The sequence below is a fragment of the Trachinotus anak genome, unplaced genomic scaffold (genome assembly GCF_046630095.1).
Source record: "Trachinotus anak isolate AG129_WGS33_773 ecotype Australia unplaced genomic scaffold, CSIRO_AGI_Tana_v1 ptg000028l, whole genome shotgun sequence".
Lineage (NCBI taxonomy): Eukaryota > Metazoa > Chordata > Actinopteri > Carangiformes > Carangidae > Trachinotus > Trachinotus anak.
Window position 1 is genome coordinate 2,402,920 of NW_027273879.1, and position 21,059 is coordinate 2,423,978.

The window sequence follows — 21,059 nt, forward strand, 5'->3', positions numbered from 1 at the left end:
GGACAAGTGGCTATTTTTGGCAAATTGACCCCGTTAAAAGTATGCCGATTTGGTTTGCAATCTGCCAAGAAACACACAAAGAAAAAGAAGAAGAAAAGTATGCAGAATTAGCAATTAGCAGTTTAGGTTTGCAACGTACCCATGGATGTATAGACAACTGTTACTGGATTAGTTTTATACCAAAGAAAACTTAAAAACGTGATGATTCTCAAGCTAGTTCTGGAGTAATAAGGAACGTCTTTTTTTAGTACGATTTCTAAGTGGATTTATGGACGTTTCTTCACGATGGACATCGGAGACAATTATATCTTCAGAAATTGTAAGTCACAGTTAATCTGAAAATATGTGTTACATGTATGTGTGTTGAGATTTGACCGAGTTATGAGTCGGAGACGGAGTACTGGTTTTGACACAAATTGGCAATTTGGTTTCAAAGTTAGCTACATGACAATGGGAATATTTATTATTTAAGATAGTTACATCACAGTCACATGTTAGTATGTAAAATTATGTGTTATGTGTTATCTTAATGTGAAAAGTAGTTAGTAACTTCATCTGTAAAACAAATGTGATGGAGTAAAAACTTACTTACCTCAAAAGTGCATTTCTGAAAAATAACCTGTTTTTCCTCTGAATTTCTGACTTTATGTTTTGTACAACTTATAGAATTGTGCATTAATTTCCCAAATTATCATTTCCAGAAAACTTTAAGTGTAATTTTAGTTAAAAAAAATCCAGTCTCCAAGCTCTTTAAGTACAGTACTTGGGTAAATGTACATGTACTCACACAGACATTACTCAAGAAGCTTTAAACAACAGAGGCATATGATATTTATTCATATTGTTCAGATTTAATATGTCACATAAACAAATCCCTGAACAATGTGCTGATGTGGGGCCAAATTTCTCCTCCTGCAAAATCCACCTCAGCATTTCTCCTCCCAGTTTTTCTTTCCTTTTTTTATCACTCTATCCTCTCCCCCTTTCCTTTGCCCCCTCTTGTTCGCCCCCTTCTTCAGCCTCCATGAAGGACAGACACCGGGGTAGAGGAGGTCAAGCATTAGCACAACTATCTAATCACTACCTCTCCTCTTTTTCTTTCTCCTCTCCTCCCTTTCTCCTCCTTCTCCACTGACAAGTCATCTGTCAACAGGCTGGCGGCCCTGGCCTCTCCATTAGAGCCGTGGCACCTGAGTATTTCTCAGTCCTGCACACACACACACACACACACTTTTCCATGCACCTCCATTGCCCAGACATCCTCCCTATGGGAGAGGGGGAGTTAGGAGGAGGGGGGGATCAATGCTGCCAGCTCTATGCATCATTTGTCACACTGCTGCCCTCTCTTTAATGAGCTTGTCTGGCTTCAGCTCCTCCTTCGTTTTCATTCTCCCTTCTTCCTCCTCACCTCTCATCCCTCGCTCAGCTGACTATTGCAATCTTTTAACATGTAGATCCACATTTTTTCTGCACTCTTGTCCCACCGTCGGCCACCACTGACTCCTTCGTTATTTTATTTATAGTGGGTGGAAATGACAAAGGTCACCCTGTGGACAGTGTGGGAGGATGTATTCAGATCCTTCAGCTCCTTTGGTAAAAGTGCCACAGTTTCAAAATATTTCATTTTTATTAAAGTGAAAGTCCTGCATTCAAAATCCTGCTTCAGTAAAACTACAGAAGAATTAGTATGAGGTTGAGGTGGAGCAAATTTTTTGTGTATCTAATGACTGACTGTTTCTCCAGCCAAATAAAACAACTGTGTGGACAAAACAAACTTTTTACACTCCTCCATTTAGTGCCTAATGACGCCCATGTAAACTTCATAGACCCACAGTTAATGGCTGAAAGTTAAGATGACAATTGTGCTATTAAATATATAAGCATAAATGTTTTTTATAAATATCGTTTGAACACATCTTTTGACAAAAATACATTAAATATTTTATTTACATATATCCAGGGTGAAACCAACACAATGATAGCACTTATCAATTTCTAATTTCATATTTCATAATGTTTCATAATATTTGTAGCTCATAAGTTGCTAATAATTTCAAGACCAGTATTTGTTTGATACAGTCATTAGTTTTGCTGACTAAGCAACTTAGGCACTAGCATCCACAGACAGAAGAAGAGAAGAGAAATACTGTTGGTTAGTTTATCTATAAAAAAAATCATATAATTTGTACGTAAAATCTTAATTTGTAAAGTACCTAGTAGCTGTGGCTGTCACATAAATGTATTTCATATAAAAAGTACAATTTCCCTCTTAAATGTGGTGCAGTAGCAGTAGAAAGCAACATGAAAGTGCATCAGGTTCGTACTTGAGTGAATGGACTTCCACGTCTGCCTGTGGGTAATAGTCTTGGACAGGCTCGAGTGGTGCTGCTGGGCCGGTAAATATGTGACGGCAGTAAAACATGCTTAGGTAATGATGGTAGATGAGTAGTTGCCACGGTGCTTGAGCAGCTAATCTGTCTTTAGAAAACTAGACGAATGAGCCGTTTGCCAGTTTGTGTGTGTGTGTGTTAAACAGAGAGAGAAATAACAGAGAGGAGGGAGGGAGGAGCCTTGAATGACTCTATTAAGAGATATATGTGGTGCCACTTCCTGTTGGGCTGCCAGGAGTCACCTTACTTGTCCCACAAGAGGTGATGCATGGGCCCCCGGATCCCAAACATAACACCTCATCAGCCTGTTTGACTGTGCACAGGCGTATCAGTGGCTGTGTGTGGGTGTCTGTGGTTTTCACTGCTGCTTCTGCATTTGTTGCTTTGGGTGTTTATCTCTGAGGCCGGAGCTGCAGACACTGTGGTTTATGAGGACGGTCTTTCGTGTAACCCCACACTCCTCCACAATTAATCGAAATGTTGATATCATAATATGTCCAAGTGCAATATCGTACTCGCAGGAGCTGCAGTTATTTGTTATAAAGTTATAAAGTTATGTAATGTGTCATAACATAATGTAAATGAAGCATTGTGGTGCTGCAGAGATGCCCCCAGCCTGCAAAGCTTATTCTCCAGACATAAAGGACCCCAACAAACATCCCATCATCATCATTTTTATAGATTTTTTTCAGTAAATGTGAAATATAAAAATGATCATATTGCAATCGCAATAGGATTTTTTTTTTTTTTTTTTGCATATCGTTCAGTCCTACAACATAGTCATAAAAATGGTCATAAAAATGCAAATTCAGTAATTTAGAAAAATTCTTCAAACAGTGGCCAGGACTTTTATTTACCTGAGTGGCAGAGAGAACCAGGCCTTTATTCCTAAATTCCCTGGAGTCATTACAATCTCCAAACCTCCTCCATGTTTTTCTGTTGCCTTGATAAATTCCAGTATGTCCCCGTTCTTTTAGCTCTGTTTTGGTCTCCACCAGCTCCTGAGAGAAATATCTGGTTGCTAAATGCTCCACTGAGTCTAACTTTAGATGTTTGCTGTTCGATGCCATTGTTAGCATGCAAATATTGATTAAAGCAGCTTTAACTACACTGCACAATGCACAAGGCTGACTAGATGTGGACCGTTAGACTTAAAAAGACCGTTGAGGACACTGTAGTCACGCGTCATCTGTGCCTCTTTGATAGATTCTGTTTGCACTCTGCAGCTGTGCAAAGATGGAGTCAACATGGAGAACAATGGCGTCAACACAAAGGCACAAACCATCCACACAACTGGTCAGTTCATATATGTTCCTGCAGCTGAATAGCATCGGGTGACGTTGACAGTATTCCTAGATAGCAGGGCTGCGATCTGAAACTCGCCGTTCACCATCAACAGTGCAGCGCTGCAGTGTTGGAAAGGTAGTCAGACTAAAATAAAATACTTTGGTGTCATTTCAGTCTAGAATGAGATCCAAACAGTGATTTATGAGGCGTTCGAGGGTCCTGAAGGCTGGAAATCACAGCCATAATGGATGATGTCCCGTGGATACAGAAACATAAAGACCGGCAGAGCAGGACGCTAAATTTTCTCTGTGCTGAGGAGCGAGACTTAAGGGGAACATTTATCCTAAAACAGTCTTTAAAATGGGTTTTTAAAAGCCTATTGGTGATGTAACTTGTTGTCGTGGAAGCCATTAGATATGTACCGCTGTATTAATCTTCACTATTACCACATCAAAAGAATGATGTCACACTGAGAGATTCTCAGCTACTAAATACATCTACATTTTCATGAGCTTCTCTCTAGACTCATACTTTCCACCAGTGTTAAGCAAGTGAACATGGAAAAGATCATCATGTTTAGCAGCCTCCATAGACCATTAGACCATGAGGGAATACAGCTGCAAAACCTGTTGTGTTTTTCATTTTAGACAGATACGCATGAATAAATACCACTGTTAGTTTCTTTTCAGACTGAGAGTGAGTTCCAGTGCGCTTTCCTGCACCATATAAACAAAACAACATGTAATGTAAAGTGACAGTAAAGGCAACAGTGTGTGCAGGATATCAGGTGAGACTGGAGCTGTGGCACATGGTGTTGTCTCTGTTGGCAGGTTGTACTCGGCTTGACTTTAGAGACCGTGATGAATCACCGGTGCAGTGTGAGACCGGGTTGTCTGAGTCACGTGCGTCAGGGCTGTCGGCTCTCTGGTGTTACTGTCTCGTGGTCTGTCCCGCAGTTTTGAAGACTCTGAGACTGGAGGTGGAGCTGTGATGAACAGAAAATACCCTTTCCCTATTTTACCTGCCACTTTTACAACCCAGTGTCCCAGAAAGTACATTTATATACAGCTAATCTGCAACATAAATATATCTTAAAGGAGATATAATTCAGACTGGATTATGTTTTGTTTAACATCATAAGGAAACGCTAATTAACATCTGGCAAGTCACAAAAATCACAGTGACACTGAATGAATCAGTGAGATGTTCACTGACAACATGTTTCATTTGTTTTCCACCAAAGGATCTGATCTTGATCCTTTAGTGACAACAGCATTATGAAACTTTTCTGTGGTTTTGTTGAGGCAGTGGCTGCTCTTTTTTAAGGTGGTGTTGGTGTAATACAGAAAAAATGTACAGTGATGGAGTGTTTATCAATATTTATCTGAAGCCACGATCTAATCTTAAACGTAGCGCTGTGGAGACGTCCTGCTCTACAACTGAAGAATAACAACAATAAAGTTTTTTTCTTTTAAATAAGTTTACCTATTGGCTTCACCTCCCCAAAAATCACCTGTGAGAAAAGACAGCGGCTGGTTGGACCAAACGATGAGCTTTAGTGGTGCAGTAACTGATCAGCTTCTTTATTGATTAATCTGTGGATGATCCCATATAATAAAATACAATTTTAAATAATAACATAAATTTAGGCGTGGCTTACTTTCACCACCACTTTCAGATTGAAATACCTCACAAAATATTTAAGGGATTGCAATGATATTTGTTACAAATATTCATGGTCTCCAGAGGATGAATCCTATTGAGTTTCGTGATCCTGTAACCTTTCATCTGGCACCAATATCAGGTCAGAATTTCAGTTTCTTCAATACTTTGGTTTATCACTGAATATCTGCAAAGCTAATGACCAATTTTCATAAACCTCTTCAGCACTTTGTTTAGTGCTAATTAGCAAATCTTAGCCTACACCCTAAATTCAGATGATGAACATGGTAAACATAATCTCCACTGAACATCAGCAGTTTAGCATTTCTCATCAGTAATTAGCTCAAGGCACAACTCCAACTAAATACAGCCTTACAATGCGACTGTTTAATAATATATATGAGAGGAATTAGACACATGAAGTCTCAGGTTAGTTATTTAGTTAAAGGATTATTTATCTACAGACTCAACATTGATCATTTATGATTCTTCACTGCTGTTGATTTGTTGTAGTTTGGCTTTTTCTGCTCTACTAACACTATCTGGTCCTCTGTTGTCTTTTTACTTCTTTTTCCCTGATGCACAAAGACTGAAAAGGTGTTTATGAGGATAAGATAGATGTAGATATGTAGCAGTTATTTTCTGGGAATAGTTAATTTGGAAATTTTTCCATATAAATACGTTATTTGAAAGAATACAGAACTTTTTGGTCTGGTTTTTCTGCATGTGTATTACCAGAGGAGGAATGTTTTCTTTTAAATAGCAGTAGTTTGTGATCCCATCAGGAGTGGGCCAGATGTTTAGTATGACACAATCAAATATTATCAAAGACATGATGACAACTAGCTTCATGTATTTATCAGTGTGTGAGTCTCTCTGCTGCCCCTGCCTGGTCTTCAGCGGCTGCCTCCTCCTCCTCCTCCTCCCCTCTGTCCACCAGCTGGCCCATTCCTCAGTGTTATTATTGGATTTCAGAGCGCCGGGAGGGGGCGCATATCGCATCTCCCTTCGTCACCCCTCCTTCCCCTCGTTCACACTCATTCTTTCATTCATCCTTTTCCTTTTTAATAACTCCCTCTCTGCTCTTTGGCCATTAATAAAGATGAACTCCCTGTGCTGTCGCCTCCTGCCCTCATCTCTCTCTCAGTCGCCTCCTTTTCTCTTTGCACTTTATTCACCCTCTTCCTTAAAACCTGCATTTACCTTCCTCCTTAGATTCTCCTCGATGCCCCCCTCCCCCATCCATCTATCCCTCAGTTCACCCTCTTCCTCTCTGTCTGTAAACAGCCCTTGTCTTCCCTCAGTTCTCCTCCGCTCTCTCTTCTCCTTCACTTTCTCTCCGTCTGACACAGCAGTCCATCATGTGCCGGGCTCTGGACGCCGGCCTCCCTCCCGACGCTCTCATTCATCAGGACTTTGAAAAGCAGAAATCACTCTCTCCTCTCCTCCGCTGGCCGCTGCCACTTATTGCGCTATCCATCACACCTGGCGGATGATCAATACGAGCCCTTCCCCTCTGCCCCTCCCTCACCCCCTGCTCTTTTCTCTCACCACATCTCCCCCCTCCTCCTCCTCCATTACTCTACACTGTATTTCTTTCACGTCAGCACGTCTTTGCAGCCTGGTTTGATGTGAGGAAACTGAACTTGTCAGCCCTTTAAGGAAGCTGAAACAAACAGAAAGGGACATATCCAGTGGTGGAGTGTAACAAAGTACATTAACTCAAGTACAATTTCAATATACTTTACAAGATTAGTTACCTTATACTTGTACTCAACTACATTTCAGCAGAAAATATTGTACTTTTTACTCTGCTAAATATATCTGCAACTCTTTATTTTCCTTTCCATAATTTCTTGAAAGTTTCCTGAAAAGACTCATGTAGTTTGGTGCTAATTACATGGAGATTATTGACACTAAGACAAATTTATTTAAACCTTTATTATTCATTTATATTATTGGTGACTTAATTCTCCATACAAACTGAATTGTGTGTTTGTTTGTAGACACACTTCACATGTGTAACTACACCTGCTGCACCTGCATTTAGAAATTAAGGAAATGTACCAACTTATCATTCTGTATTCCACCTACAATTACTACCAAATTCTGTGGGGTTTTTCAGGAAGCTTCTTGGGAGGTTATTTGGAAATACAATGGAATTTATGGACCCATTAAAAAAGCATAACCAATTATTATTAGTTATTGGTTAGTTTACAGATTTTAGAGACAAAACATTGGATAAACATATTAAATAGAACGTATTCTTAAAGGTCCCATATTGTTTAAAGGTAGATGTCCATGTGTTTGTGATTATAAAGCAGGTCTAGGTTCTATATTAATACTGTGAAAGTATCAAAGCCTCAGTCCACAGAGAAATGCACACAGCCTGTATTCAGACACTGAGCCTTAAAACCAGCCGTCAGTCCTTCTGGAACTTTGTGATGTCACAAAAGAGAGGTCACAGCTCTCAGCCATGCCCCCAGCCCTGCCCACCTGGACCCACCACCCAACCTTGCAGGATTTGGTTTCTCTGAGGGTTTACCTAAAATTTGGTATATTTTTATTTAGTCACTCAGAAACAGTCAGCCAATCAGAAGAGAAGCTCAGAGACTCTTCTGATTGGCTCGACTTCTTGTTATGAGAGAGGAGATGTAAAATTACATACACACATATCTTCTTATGGATATCAACACTTCAAATAAAACATTAAAATTAAACACTGAAAAATTGTAAACTATCGGACCTGTAAAGTTTAAACCAGTGGCTCCAAACCTTTGGCTTGTGACCTCTTTTCGTTATATGTTGTTAATGTTGGACCAAACTGGGGGGCCGAGCCAGTGCCACACAGCTGGCATAGCAAAAGAAAAATATTTCACATTTCTGTAAATATGAGGAAAAAAATGAAGCCATTTTTTACTGCAGGGGAACTTCTCCCAGGAACTTGTTAGACAGCAGTCTGAATTAATGCTGTTATTCCAGCGATCCCTCTTCAGGTAGGACCCAGTTAATGGGGGCAGGCAATAAGAGTGGCTAACAGTGGCTGTAATTCTGCTGAGAGCAGCTTTGCTTTGTAAAACTGATTTGCTCAGGACAGAGGAGTCGTTAAGCACCGCGGCCGAGCCTCCCAGATCCTAATGCCTCCCTAATCTCCTTTGGTATCACTAATTCTTTTTGGTCTATACCGCCATTAAACTTTTTCACAGGTTGTTGGCGATGAATTAAATTATTCTGGATGTATTGAGCAAGCTAACCATAAATTGGCCTTTGCTGCCCACACTGGTGTAGGTGGAAAGCTGAGAATACATCAGTTAACTGGCTGCAGCTGCACCGTAAAAATGTAAGAGGGACAGAAAATGCATAAACTACAGAGACACAGACTCCTGCATACCTCACCTCAGTTTGTGCCTCTCATGTGTTTTCATTACATTCAAGTCACAGAGCTACTGTGAGCTACTCCCTCTGAAAAATTAATAGTAGGTGAGCTTTAAAAAACCCAGACTGTCATTTAAACACTCAATATGGCAACATTTCAATTTAAGTCCTCATATTTATCATTTATAAGATTTAATTAAAATGTATAAGGACATTTTAAGTGTTTATTCGTATGTTTGACATTTAAACTTCAGTGTGGCAGTAAATCTGATTTCCCTGAAGGACAATAAAGTATGATCTTGATCTTAAACTTGTACGACATGAACCAAAATGAAAACATTTCGTCATCACTCATTGGTCTGTATCGATGTTGCTTTCTATTATTTTGTTTTTTTGTGCTAAATACGTTTTAAAATGAGAAAGGACAGTCATTAATTTCAGGCTACATTGGAAAACAGGTTGGCAATTGATTCTGTTGTGTTGTATTGTCTCTGAGGATCCTGGAAATACCTCCAAAAATCACTGGGAAGGTTTTTTTCAGAGGAACATGTGTTTAGCTCTGTGTATGAAATCTAATTCTAATTAAGAGCCACAAACTTAAGCTATCTTCACCTTACTGACACACATTCATCATCTTTGCTTTTGCAGTGACTCTGCCGCCTGAGATGACCCCACAGTTGCAGCAATATGATGTGGGACTTGGATCTGGACGTGAAACCAGGTGGGCAAACCTGCCAGCGGCTCAATTATCTGTCATTAGCAGGCAGCACAGGCAGCACCGGGTAATTTGACAAGCTAAACTGATGCTCTTTCATACCGGACCGCTTCAATGGACATGAGTAAATATATTCTCAGGCTAATGCATATAAATAGAAGAGTTGTGTTTGAACAGCTGAGAGAAAATGAAGGGTCAGGGAGAGTGGGTAGCAGACAGAAACAAGGGGTAGGTTTGATACAAGTCAGAAAATGATGACGAGCTGTGAAAACCTGGACAGGAGTCGATCGAAATACTTGAGAAAACGGTTTGTGAATGGCATCAAACCTTATGATACTATCTCAGTGGACATGCAGGAGTGACCGGGGGGGGGGGGGTTAATCTTTTCTGAATCCCTTTTCTCCCAAAACAGCTTGTTCACACTGATTGACATAATCCCGAGGTCACAGTCTGTTTCAGCCGCCTTATCTCTCCGCTCCTTTCAATGATTAATTCATGATTAGTCTGTATTTGTGTATGTTGGAAAACAGGCAGGTGCTAACAGTAGCACCCAGTCTTAACACTCCTCTTCATCCTCTTGTTGAACAGGACACTATTTTTTTTTTTATTCTCACAGATTCTTGTTAGCATATTAATCACCTTAATTACCTCAAAATTAGCTTGTATGTGTTTGAATGTTCGGTTAAGCTGAATTCTGAGACAAGACTCTGAGGTATATTATGTATGTTGAGCCTCCCAACTGTGGCAGCGTTTACTGAAGAATACTGACTGTACCCCAGAGCCTATACACAGACATAATGCTGGACAAAACTGTACAAACTAATCTTATTCGTACTTCTTCCAGGAAATAGCTGAGTGCTGCGCTCCAGTGTCTAACACTAACAAAAGATTTCACCTTCCTCCATCCTCTCAGCTTTTATATGTTGTAGAGATGCTCCCATATTATTTTTTTCCTTCCTGATACTGATTCCGAAACCTGAACTTGTGTATTGGCTAATACCGAGTACAGCTCTGATACCAAAACATTAAAATAAGATGTAACAGCTGTTTACTAATAACCCTGTATAAATGTGATATGATTGCTACCATTGTTGTGTGGCATGGCTGAGGTTAAACCCTTTGTAAAATATGAACAAACACATGAATGCCACAGCATCTCTCTTTTACTATCTAATTTGACTGTCAATCAAATAATGAATGAATAACAATTCCTCGCTGTCCTAACACTTGAAATTAAAGCCACCCATCCTGTAACGTTGCCTTTTTACTTTTGGGACTTTCCACTGTAACATGATGCAGAATTGGTGACATTTTGCTAACGGCTAATGTTACTCTGCTCGCTGGAAATCAGTTCTCAGCTGTTCTACAACATCAATTTTTATCCAGGTGTGAAACTATAACATTTATTCATAAATGAAGTGGTATCTGATCAGGTCAGTATCAGGGTCATTTCTGATAGCAGCTCTAATATGTTGCCAAACTGACTGTCAGCTAGGGGTGTGCGATATATATCGTTTAAAATAATATCGAAATTGTTGTTTTAACAATGAGGCAGCTGGCATTATCGAATATTTCTCTCACTTTGCAATTACCAATGTAAAATAGCAGGACACGTATTGATTACGTCGTGGCTTTGTGAATTGTACTAGTTCGTATGCGTATTCAGGCTCCAGAGAGCTGCAGAGTACAGGCAGAAGTTAATTTCACCATCTCTGGACTAACCACCAGGCTCAGTACGAGGAATATGAAAAGCTTCGGGAGTCCGGTAAAATTCACGTTAGCTGTGACAGCAAAACAACAACCGCAGCAGCAAATTTTAAAGTCGTTTGGTAAATTGGCAAATTATTGTTTTTACAGTTATTGTCAGTTTTGAATAAATTCAACAAGACCTGCTCTTCTTCAAGCGTTGTTGTTGATGTGTTGTTGTGTGCTGTTTCTCAAGTACCATTAGTAAGCAACAGTAAATATTCTATTCACCAGAGCAAGCAGGAACAAAATAAGACTTAACACTTTTTGTGATTATTAAAATATCGACAAATTATCATTATAGGGAAAATGGCAAAAAATATCGTGATATCAATTTTTGTCAATATCAAACACCCCTGGTGTCAGCCATATAAATGTAAACATAACAACCTTAAACAGTGGTGCAAACTCACATGAGTGCTGTGTGTTTAGCTGTAAGCAGAGCAGACAGTGTCTGACTGAGTCAAGTTTTGTCCTCCGGGGACAGAATGGATGGGAAGAGATAAAACAGAGTGAGAGAAGTGCATTAGCTGCGTCCTCTCCGCCCTCCGCCCTGCTGTCTGTCAGCTGTCAGGATGCCGAGTGAGGACGGACACTCCTGCCTGACACACGGAGCGACAGATGTCAGGGGAAAAAAAAAAAAAAGTGTCAGAGAAACAGGAAGTGACACAGAGGGCGAGAGATCTCTCATCACCTAAACATCCTGTGAGGAACCTCGTGTTTGAGAGTTAACGGGTCAGACGCTGACGGACTGTCGCTGTGGAGATGTGCTGTATATGAATATGAGCACAATATGAACAATATGTGGGTTTTATGTGTTCAAATAGTTTTGCACTGTGCAAGTGTGGAGTGATTGATTTGTCCTTCCTCCCTCAATGAGTTCTGCTCTTCTTTCCTTTCCCTCCCGACGACCTCTGACCCTGATACTGTGTGACATGCAGTATTAGGACTGATGCAGTGCTCAGGCTCACCTGTTTATCCTCACACACCCTTAACACAACCCAGGAACATTCCTCCTGTTGTCCTGGCACTGACACTATGAAGTATGGACATTTACTTATATACTTGGGAATAACCCGGTTTTCCTCCTTTCTCCGTGTTGACCAATATCAGGGTTTTTCCACTTTCTTCCCCACCTCTGAGAACATGTGGCATCAATCGTTTTTTTTGGCTATACTCTCCCACTTTAATCCTTCTTCTTGTGAGACAGAGCGAAAAGAGGGGAAAAAGAAAGATGGGAGTGTCAGCGAGGAAGCACACGGCAGCTGAGGGTCATTAATCACTGTCATGAGGGAGGGAGACGGAGGATGAAAGACATGAGAGATGGAGCGCAGCAGACATGGCAGGAATCTCTCTGCAGAGATGAGATGAATCAGCCCATTCAGCGGCCTTTGCTTTGTTGTTCATATGAGGCTGCGACATCACATCCTGAAGGGCTCTGAGTCAGTGAAGCAGTGACGTCCTGGTCAAGAGAGAAGGGAAGTGAATGCATCATGCTCTGATTGCTGAACAAATATGGACTGTGCATTGAATTACTGGCTCTCCAGCAACTCCCACGGGCCAAGGAGACAACCAGCTTATCAAACCCAGAATGTACAAAATCACAGACAGATTAAAGAGCCAGGACACACCAGAAAAGTGGTCTGTGAAACTACAACTTGTTGGACTTGTTGTCCACCATGTTGGAAATCAAAAGTAGTCGTAGTAGTTTATAAGGAAAGCTGGGTGTCATGCCGACTGTCAAAGAGAGAGGGGAGACCACTGGAGTTTTGAGAGAGCCCGCTAGTAGTGGACAGTCTCTGCAGTATGGGATCTTCCTCATTGACCAGAGACGTCTGTAAAACTGGGGACAGGACACCTCCAACTGCAAAAAAGTCAGTTATTGTTGTTTGGACAGAGAGCTGAGGTCATGATGTGATGTCAGCGTGGCAGTCATTGTAAAACTCGTGTCTGAGCTAACCGCTACCTGTCGACTTGCTCATGGACTCACCTCTGCGGATGAACTGTGATGTTTAGCCTAAAAATTACAAAAATAAAGGTGTTCGTTAAGGGCCACGAAAAACATAAATACTGAAGAAATGGCAATATTGGGACGGCTATGGCTCAGGTGGTAGAGCGGGTTGTCCACGGATCGTAAGGTTGGCAGTTTGATCCACAACACGTGTCCCCGTGACGGAGCGTCCTTGGGCAAGACATGAACCCCAAGTTGGCTCAATTGTAAATCATTTCGGATAAAAGCTTCAACGAAATGTAAATGTAAATGTAATATTAGATCGCTTTTTAAAAATTTACTGTCCCTGTCTAAACATATGAAGCGAGTCACACAAGATACTGTTGAGAAAGGTTCTGTCTCAAGGCTGGAATTTTAGTTATAAGCTTAGTTACAAATCTCAGTGGGATTTTTAATGAGGTTTTCTTTCTTCTGGAACAGAACCGAGCAGTTCTAGTTTTACTTTGGCTTTCTATTATGATTATTATTATTTTTTTTAAATCATGGAGGTTTTATATTTGTAACACTTCTACAGAGCCTAGAAAAGTATCTTAAAGTCTATGAGCCGAGCGGCGCCACACAGGCAGGGGCAATGGGAGAAACTAATGAACATGTGCACTGGGCTGTACAACACTGGAGCAAACCTGGAAGCTTGAAAGCTCTTTTGGATTATGTGTTGGCGCCATCTTTGAGTCTGGTATCCAGTTCTGATAAAACAGCCAGAAGACACATTATTGTTTAAAAATGGGGATAATGGAGCTCATTTCCAAACAACAGCTCTTTGAGGATGTTGATAGTGTTGAATTCAGTTGTTCACATGAAAAGTGACAGAAACTTTCTAAAAGAGACGTTCGAACCCTCGCTTCTTCCTCACCTCCGCCCTGCTGACCTTTCATGGCGTGAAGTGGCAGTGAATGTCAGATTGCAGGTTTTGGAAAATTACAGAAATAATCGGAAACCCCCTGTTCTGATGTTGGAAAGGTGCGGAGGGAGGGAATTTCTGATGCATTTTCAGCCGTTTTCAGCGTACTGTACGTTTCTCAAAGTTGGAAACAAACGTCTACATTCATAAGGAGGTCGTATGAACTGACATCACCACATTAACCACAGATATCAGGTTACAAAGGACAATCGCTGATCGCAGAGGTAACAACTGTGGCAATTTTTTGCTGTTGTCACAATTGATCACTAAACCTGCAGATTTTAATTCTGTGGGTCTGGAAGCTGATTTATAAATATAGTTTAAAAGAACTTTTCACCAAACCCAGTAATATGATCATGTTTTTTTTTTTTTTAAAATAACAGTATAATTATGAATTATCAGCCTGTTACACAATAATAAGCACATTCATTTAAAAATTGGACTGTGTTTAATCCTGAAACTAAACAAATAAGACTGTTTTGGATGAAGAAATATCATTTGCACATGTTTTGAACACCCAACCTCTGTTATGTTTTTATAAACATATAATTAAACACAAACATCTTTCTAACAAGTCATCATGAGTTTTGTAACAGTAACATGTCATAATTATAGAGAATGGAAAACTGACCCAACTGTCCCTGTTATGTAAATAGTGGGGGATGTTTGTCAGATTGCTATAGAAGAAAATAACATCTATCAATCCTTCACACTTTACGTTAGCAGATACCAGTCTACACAACAACGTGTGCATCCTCACTTCCTTGTGTAGATGCCAAGTTAATAGACAAACTTGCTGAAACACAAAATGTGAATTACATTTGGATTAATGCAAAAACATGGTCTCCCATCCTAAAACCAAAAAATATAAAAAATAGATTTCTCCCTTCTGTTTTTTTTCCTCAAAGGAGAACACAAGACGTGTGATTTACAGAGCAGATATGCTGCAACAGAAAGAAATACACCCTAATTTAATCTGGACTTAAAATTATACAGAGAAAACAGGGAGGAAAGCAGAGGAATGAGCGTGATACTAACTCCTTTCTCCTGCCCACATTTCATACCAAGACTCAGGCCTGCTGCGCTGTGGCCGACTCCTCAATATGAACCAGATCCCTGGAATCACGATACTTTATTATTCCGGCCATCCTGCAAATCTATAACATCCCTTAGCTTCAAACGTGAAACGTGTGGATTGCATGTTCTGTATATATTTTTCTTGCCTCAGGCTGAGACGTTGGGGTGGAAAAAAAAAAACTTAAGAGTATGATGAATGTGTTCTGGCCAGAGGAGTGTGGGTGGTCTGTATCTGTCAGCGCCACTATTACAGCAGACAGCAGAGTTACAGGCCAATAAGCCGCACTATCATCACCGTCATCAGCAGCAGATCCTCTTACAACAGCTCTCAGCTGTCCACATCACAACCCTGACAGCACAAACATGTACTTACCCAGAAAGCTCTGCACTTGAATGTCTCCCATTTAAAAAAAAAAAAAAAAAAACCAAAACATTTGGCTGTTTTACTGTGTGTTCTTAAAGGGCCAGTTCATCCAAATGGCAATTCTCACTTACATCTAGTGGTAACCAGTCATTAAGATCATATAGCTCTTACCTCCTGTTTACCTGTGTTTTATTTGTAATGATTTTTTAGATTTAATATTTTAAATATGTTACAGAAATCAATCAAAATTAAAATAAATAACTGAAACAATTTTTTGTTCACTGTCACATTATCGTTATGGCAATTTAGTGATAGTTAATAAACAATATTTGTGCGGATTTTTTTTTTTAGTTTAGCAGTTGGTTAAAAAAACATCTCTTCTAGTCTTCTGACTGCTTTCTGAGTGATCGAATAAAAATATATCAGATATATCAGGTAAACACTGATTCTATAAGGTTGGATGGTGGGTCCAGGTGGGCGGGGCTTGGAGGCGAGGCTGAGGGTGGCGACTGCTTTGTTGTGACATCACAAAGTTCCAGAAGTCCTGGCGGCTGGTTTTAAGGCTCAGTTTCTGAATACAGGCTGTGTGCATTTCTCTGTGGACTGAGGCTTTGATACTTTCACAGTATTAATATAGAACCTAGACCTGCTTTATAATCACAAACACATGGACATCTACCTTTAGGCTGGATGGAGCTTTAAAGCAGTTGTCAGCACTATACTGACGACAGAGGAAATGATAGGGCCTCATTGTTTGCTCGAGCTGTTTTACTGACTGTTTCACAAATGTAAAAAAAAATCACGCTGGCTGACACGAGTGCTGTCAGGTTTATTTAGGTTGCACAAAAGGAGAAATGAGGGGGCATGGTTTATTATCACTGGAGTAATGTACAGTATATGTGAAAATTAGCATGAAGACTCAACCTCACAGGGATTAGTGTGTGGAGCAGCAGTGTTCTCTGGTAAACAAACTACACAGCATCAACACTGGTCATAAAATAGCTCAACACCTATCTTTGGCTTTCCATTACTTACAATCTGCCTTTATTAAGAGATTAAGATTTTTCTGCAGTTGGATTAATTCATGCTCTTCTTTGGATTAACCAGAGGAACAGGGACATTGTTCCTGAAAAGAGAAATACCTCAAAACATGGACACACAAAATGAAAATGGTGAAAAAGAAAAGGAAACATTTGTTTTGATTAAAGAAACAGCTGTTGAGAAAGTAATGGCTGAAAAATTTTGAAAAACAAGACAAGTGTTCGTGTTCTTTCACAGCGTCTTCCCCCCTGTTACCTCTTGTTTACCTGTGTTTTCCCGGAGCTGTGACGCTCGCTCCCTGGAATCTTTATGAGAGATTTACTGGAGCAGTACGAGCCTGGGCGTTATAATTGCTGAGCTAAACAGGAGAGAGCTGCTATCAAAACAGTGTGACGTTGGTTAGTCGCGCTGATTCATGACTGTGAAAACAGGCGACATGCACACACGCACACACACACACACACACACACACACACACACTTCTAGAGGGCAAATGCAGGCAACACTTTGTTATCTATGAGATTGGGGAGGAGAATAATGAGGTCACCTATGAGCCATCTCCACTGTGTTACATTAATGAGGTTGCTGTCTGCCGCTGTGGCCGGCTGCAAGGACACACACACAGTAGATCACCTGGCATTATCTGTCCTCTGTCGCTTGGCCTGGCACCGGTGCAGAGCCAAAGCGGGAGCGTATCAGAGCGTGGAGCTGGACTGTACCACTGCTTCCCTCCCCTCTGCTGCTTATGTTAGACCCTGTGACAACACAGCATTGATTTATGACTCCTGCAGACAGACGCAGCCAGCAGACAACCAGTGCCTGTGTGTTTTGCACTCACGTGATTGATTATCCTGTCTGTCTTGTCTGTGGCGTTTTTGAAATGTAATCTCTCTGAACAGCATGAAAGGTGTGAGACCCCAGAGAAAACACCCCCACCCCAACCCCCACGTGTATCCTTGCCTGTATTATATCAGCATACCTTTGCTCAGGCTTGCTTGGAAATTGAATTCCCTCTCTTCCTGTAACACTCTCCCCGGGATTAAACCGTCACTGTGTGATTTACTGTAACCTTGCCATGAACAGCAGCATCCCTCCACACAGCGCTGATTGATGGGCCAGCAAGTGTTTTGTGTTGCCACGTTGTCACGCCATCATACAGTACAATTCATTTTGCTTACAGCACAATAAAAACAGAATAAAATGAAGGATGTTTGCATGTCCGTAGAGAGAGTCACACTGATGTGTTTAAGACTGATTTCCTGACTCCATTCTCAGAGTCCAGAATCGATTGGCTCCAGCTCGGTTTGATTATTGATGGTTCTGTTACATCACATAAAAAACAGTGTTGTGTGACACGTTTCTCAGAATTTATCCTGCACATCATCGTAGACTAAACTGTAGACACATTTCTCAGTTATGTGGACCATATTATAGTACAGTATATAGTATATTATAAAACTAATATACTATAACATGATATATGGTTTGGTACAGTTATATAGTGCATAGGATATATAGTAAAGTGAAGCAGTACAGTACAGAATATAAAATATACTGCAGTATAAAATGGTATAGATGCCTCACTGTCTCATTTAAAGGACAGTTAGAATAATTTAGGATTGTCCAATCATAGCTCACTGACTATAACTAGGCACAAGCTTTATACACTCAGCGACCACTTTATTAGGAACACCTGCTTATTCATGCGTTTACCCAGTCAACCAATCATGTGGCAGCAGATAGAGGTGAGGAGTTTCAGTTAAAAAGTGACTCCTGCCGATCTTCTGGATTTTCACACACAGCAGCCTCCAAGGTTTCCTCTGAGTGGAGCCAAAAACAGAAAACATCCAGTGAGCAGCAGCTCTGTGGAGGGAAAAACTCAGTGATGAGAGAGGTCAGAGGAGAATGGACTGAGAGGTTGGAGCTGACAGAAAGGCTACGGTCACTCAGATAACCACTAAAGAGCAGAAATCTGAGGCTGCAGGAGACAAAGACTCACCAACACTGGACAGTTGAAGACTGGAAAAACCCAGTCAGGTCTGATGGATCTGGATTTCTGGAGCAGATGGTGGGGTCTGAGAGGACACTGTCCATTCTCCTCATAGTACAGTCTGGCCCATGAAAACCATGATTGATTGGTATTAAGGGCCCCTCAATACCAATCAATCATGGTTTGAATGCCACACTCTATCTGAGTATTGTAGCTGACCATGTTCATCCCATCATGGCCACAGTTGACCATCTTCTAATGGCTACTTCCAGCAGGATAAAGCTCCATGTCACAAAGCAAACGTATTTGAGTGGCCTCTTCAGTCTCCAGATCTGGATCCAGTAGACCACCTCTGGGATCTGGCAGAACAGCAGATTGGCAGAATAAATGTGCAGCTGACAGATCTGCAGAAATGTTGTGATACAGTCATGTCAACACGGAGCCGAGTCTCAGAGGAAAGTTCCCAACATCTTGTTGAATCCATGACATGAAGAACTGAGGCTGTCTGAGAGCAAAGGAGGAACTACACAGTGTTAGTATGGTGTTCACATCCTGAACCAAACTTACACTCACGCCTTACCCACTGTACTCGTCGTTATGTGTGTAGTTTTCCAGCCTTGACTAAACTGTGGTGGCTTCTTTATGGTTTATGTTTCAGGCACCATCAAAGTTTGTTCTTGCAAAGTCGCTGTGTTTCCAGACTTCACTTTGGTGAGTGCAGCGTTATCGTTACCTACCTCTGAAACGAGACTAACATCATAATAAATTAAAATGATGATCCTTTAAAGCTTCCGCACTGACGCAATCCTAACAGCCAGGACTCTGGCACTGCTCCTCATTTTTCTTCTTGCGTTTGTGTGTGTGTGTGTGTGTGTGTCTGCCTCTGTGTAGCTGATGATAAATGAGTGCAGCGGATCCTGAGAGAGCTCACAGAGGAAAGAATAATGGGTATTTAAGCACACTTGTAAATTACCAACACATTTGTCTTAGACTGTCCCCTCAGGGAAGTCTGACAGCACAGCACACAAAGTATATAAAGCTCGCATACATCTGTTCCCACATAGCCTTATTGGATCTGCTGACATCACTTAAATACAAACTGTCACGCCATGTACCATAACTCATACTTTGACAAAGCGCATAAAGCCAATCTTTGCTGTCTTTGCACCTGCATGTGTGTATATGATAGAGCCTGTCTCAGCAGGTGTGTGCCGGGTCACGCAGAGTGCACGGCGATGTTTATCTCTAAGTACCGCAGACAGGCATGCTGGACCGCCTGGTGGGAAAATGGGATTACAGCTATCTGTTCCTCTGCGGCGTGCTGAGCGCAAAGCCTGTGATTCTGCAGTTACATGCTTCCATCAGCTGCACACATGCTGTCTGCCACTTTGTTATGCAAAGATGTTTGACCTAGCAAAACAGCTGCACACAAGAAAGATGATGACGATGAAATGTCTGGCACGTTCGATTAAGGTTTCTGATGAAGAGAGATGGCAAAATTAGTGAGAAGGAGCTTTATTGTTATTAATTAGTGATTGGAATATAAATCAGAAAACAGCGGCTCCGCTCTGAACTTGATGACTTTGCTCTGACTTTTCGTTGGGCCGCGTCCTGCAGCTGAGTTGTTTTGAGTTTCCTGCCAAAGTTGGGATCATAACACAGCTTTGTGTTTCTCCAGCCGCAACCTGCTGAACGGCTTCCAGAGAAAAGCCAGAACGCTCCAATTCATCATCCTCATTCATAAACAGTCATTAATGTTTATGACAGGTGTCGTGACATGTTTACGACAGCATTATGTCTGCTTTACGAGACCACTGTCAGGCCGGGTTTTTACGACCGTGGCACTCAGAGGCAGCGAGGGGACGGCTGGCAGCACGCCCGAGAGGTTTCTGGGATGTTTAATCAGTTACTCCAACACACTCACAAATAAAAAGAGAGAACAGCGTTTGGCAGCGAAGTCGGTCTGTTTGACAGGGTTAGCCATCAAACCTTCTCATTAAACTCTCTGGATGCAGGCTCCCCCTGTTCTTGAGGGCTTTTATTGGAAAATCACTATTCTCAATTTGCTAGTTGTTGTAAAAGTTGTGTTCCAGGTAGTGGTTGTGGGGTCTGGTGGGGGTTAAGCAATGCCACAGGATCCCCCACCCTCCTGCTTTATGGCCCACTGTAAAGCTGTTGGCAGGCCGACAGCGGCAGTATCATTTTATCCGGCTGCTAATTTAAGGAAGGAGATTAAGGCTGTGAATTACATTTACGGCATTGGCTTTTTTTGTATTTGTTGATGGTGAGTCGCTCTTTCTCCATGTTTTATCAATGGTCTTGTTTCTGCTGTGTTTCTCTCTATTGACACTGAGGTTAAACAGCCATGAATAGTTGTCTTAATTCAAATGTAATTTTGTATGTATTTTGTGATTATGCCACTTTCTAGCCAGACAAAGCTTGTAAAGGCTTTTTGACTTTATTAATGGTTAATAAATCATTTGCTTAAGCTTTTTAAATC

The 21,059-nt window shown here is 41.1% G+C and overlaps 1 long non-coding RNA gene across 1 annotated transcript in view; it reads left to right on the forward strand.

Annotated features, from left to right (window-relative positions):
• The window catches only part of LOC139611709 (uncharacterized), a 70,568-nt gene continuing 49,509 nt past the window's right edge, over nucleotides 1–21,059 (forward strand). Inside the window, exons 1-2 of the long non-coding RNA XR_011686344.1 lie at nucleotides 1–319; nucleotides 9,363–9,435. This is a non-coding gene — a long non-coding RNA (uncharacterized lncRNA). The remainder of the gene's footprint in view (nucleotides 320–9,362; nucleotides 9,436–21,059) is intronic.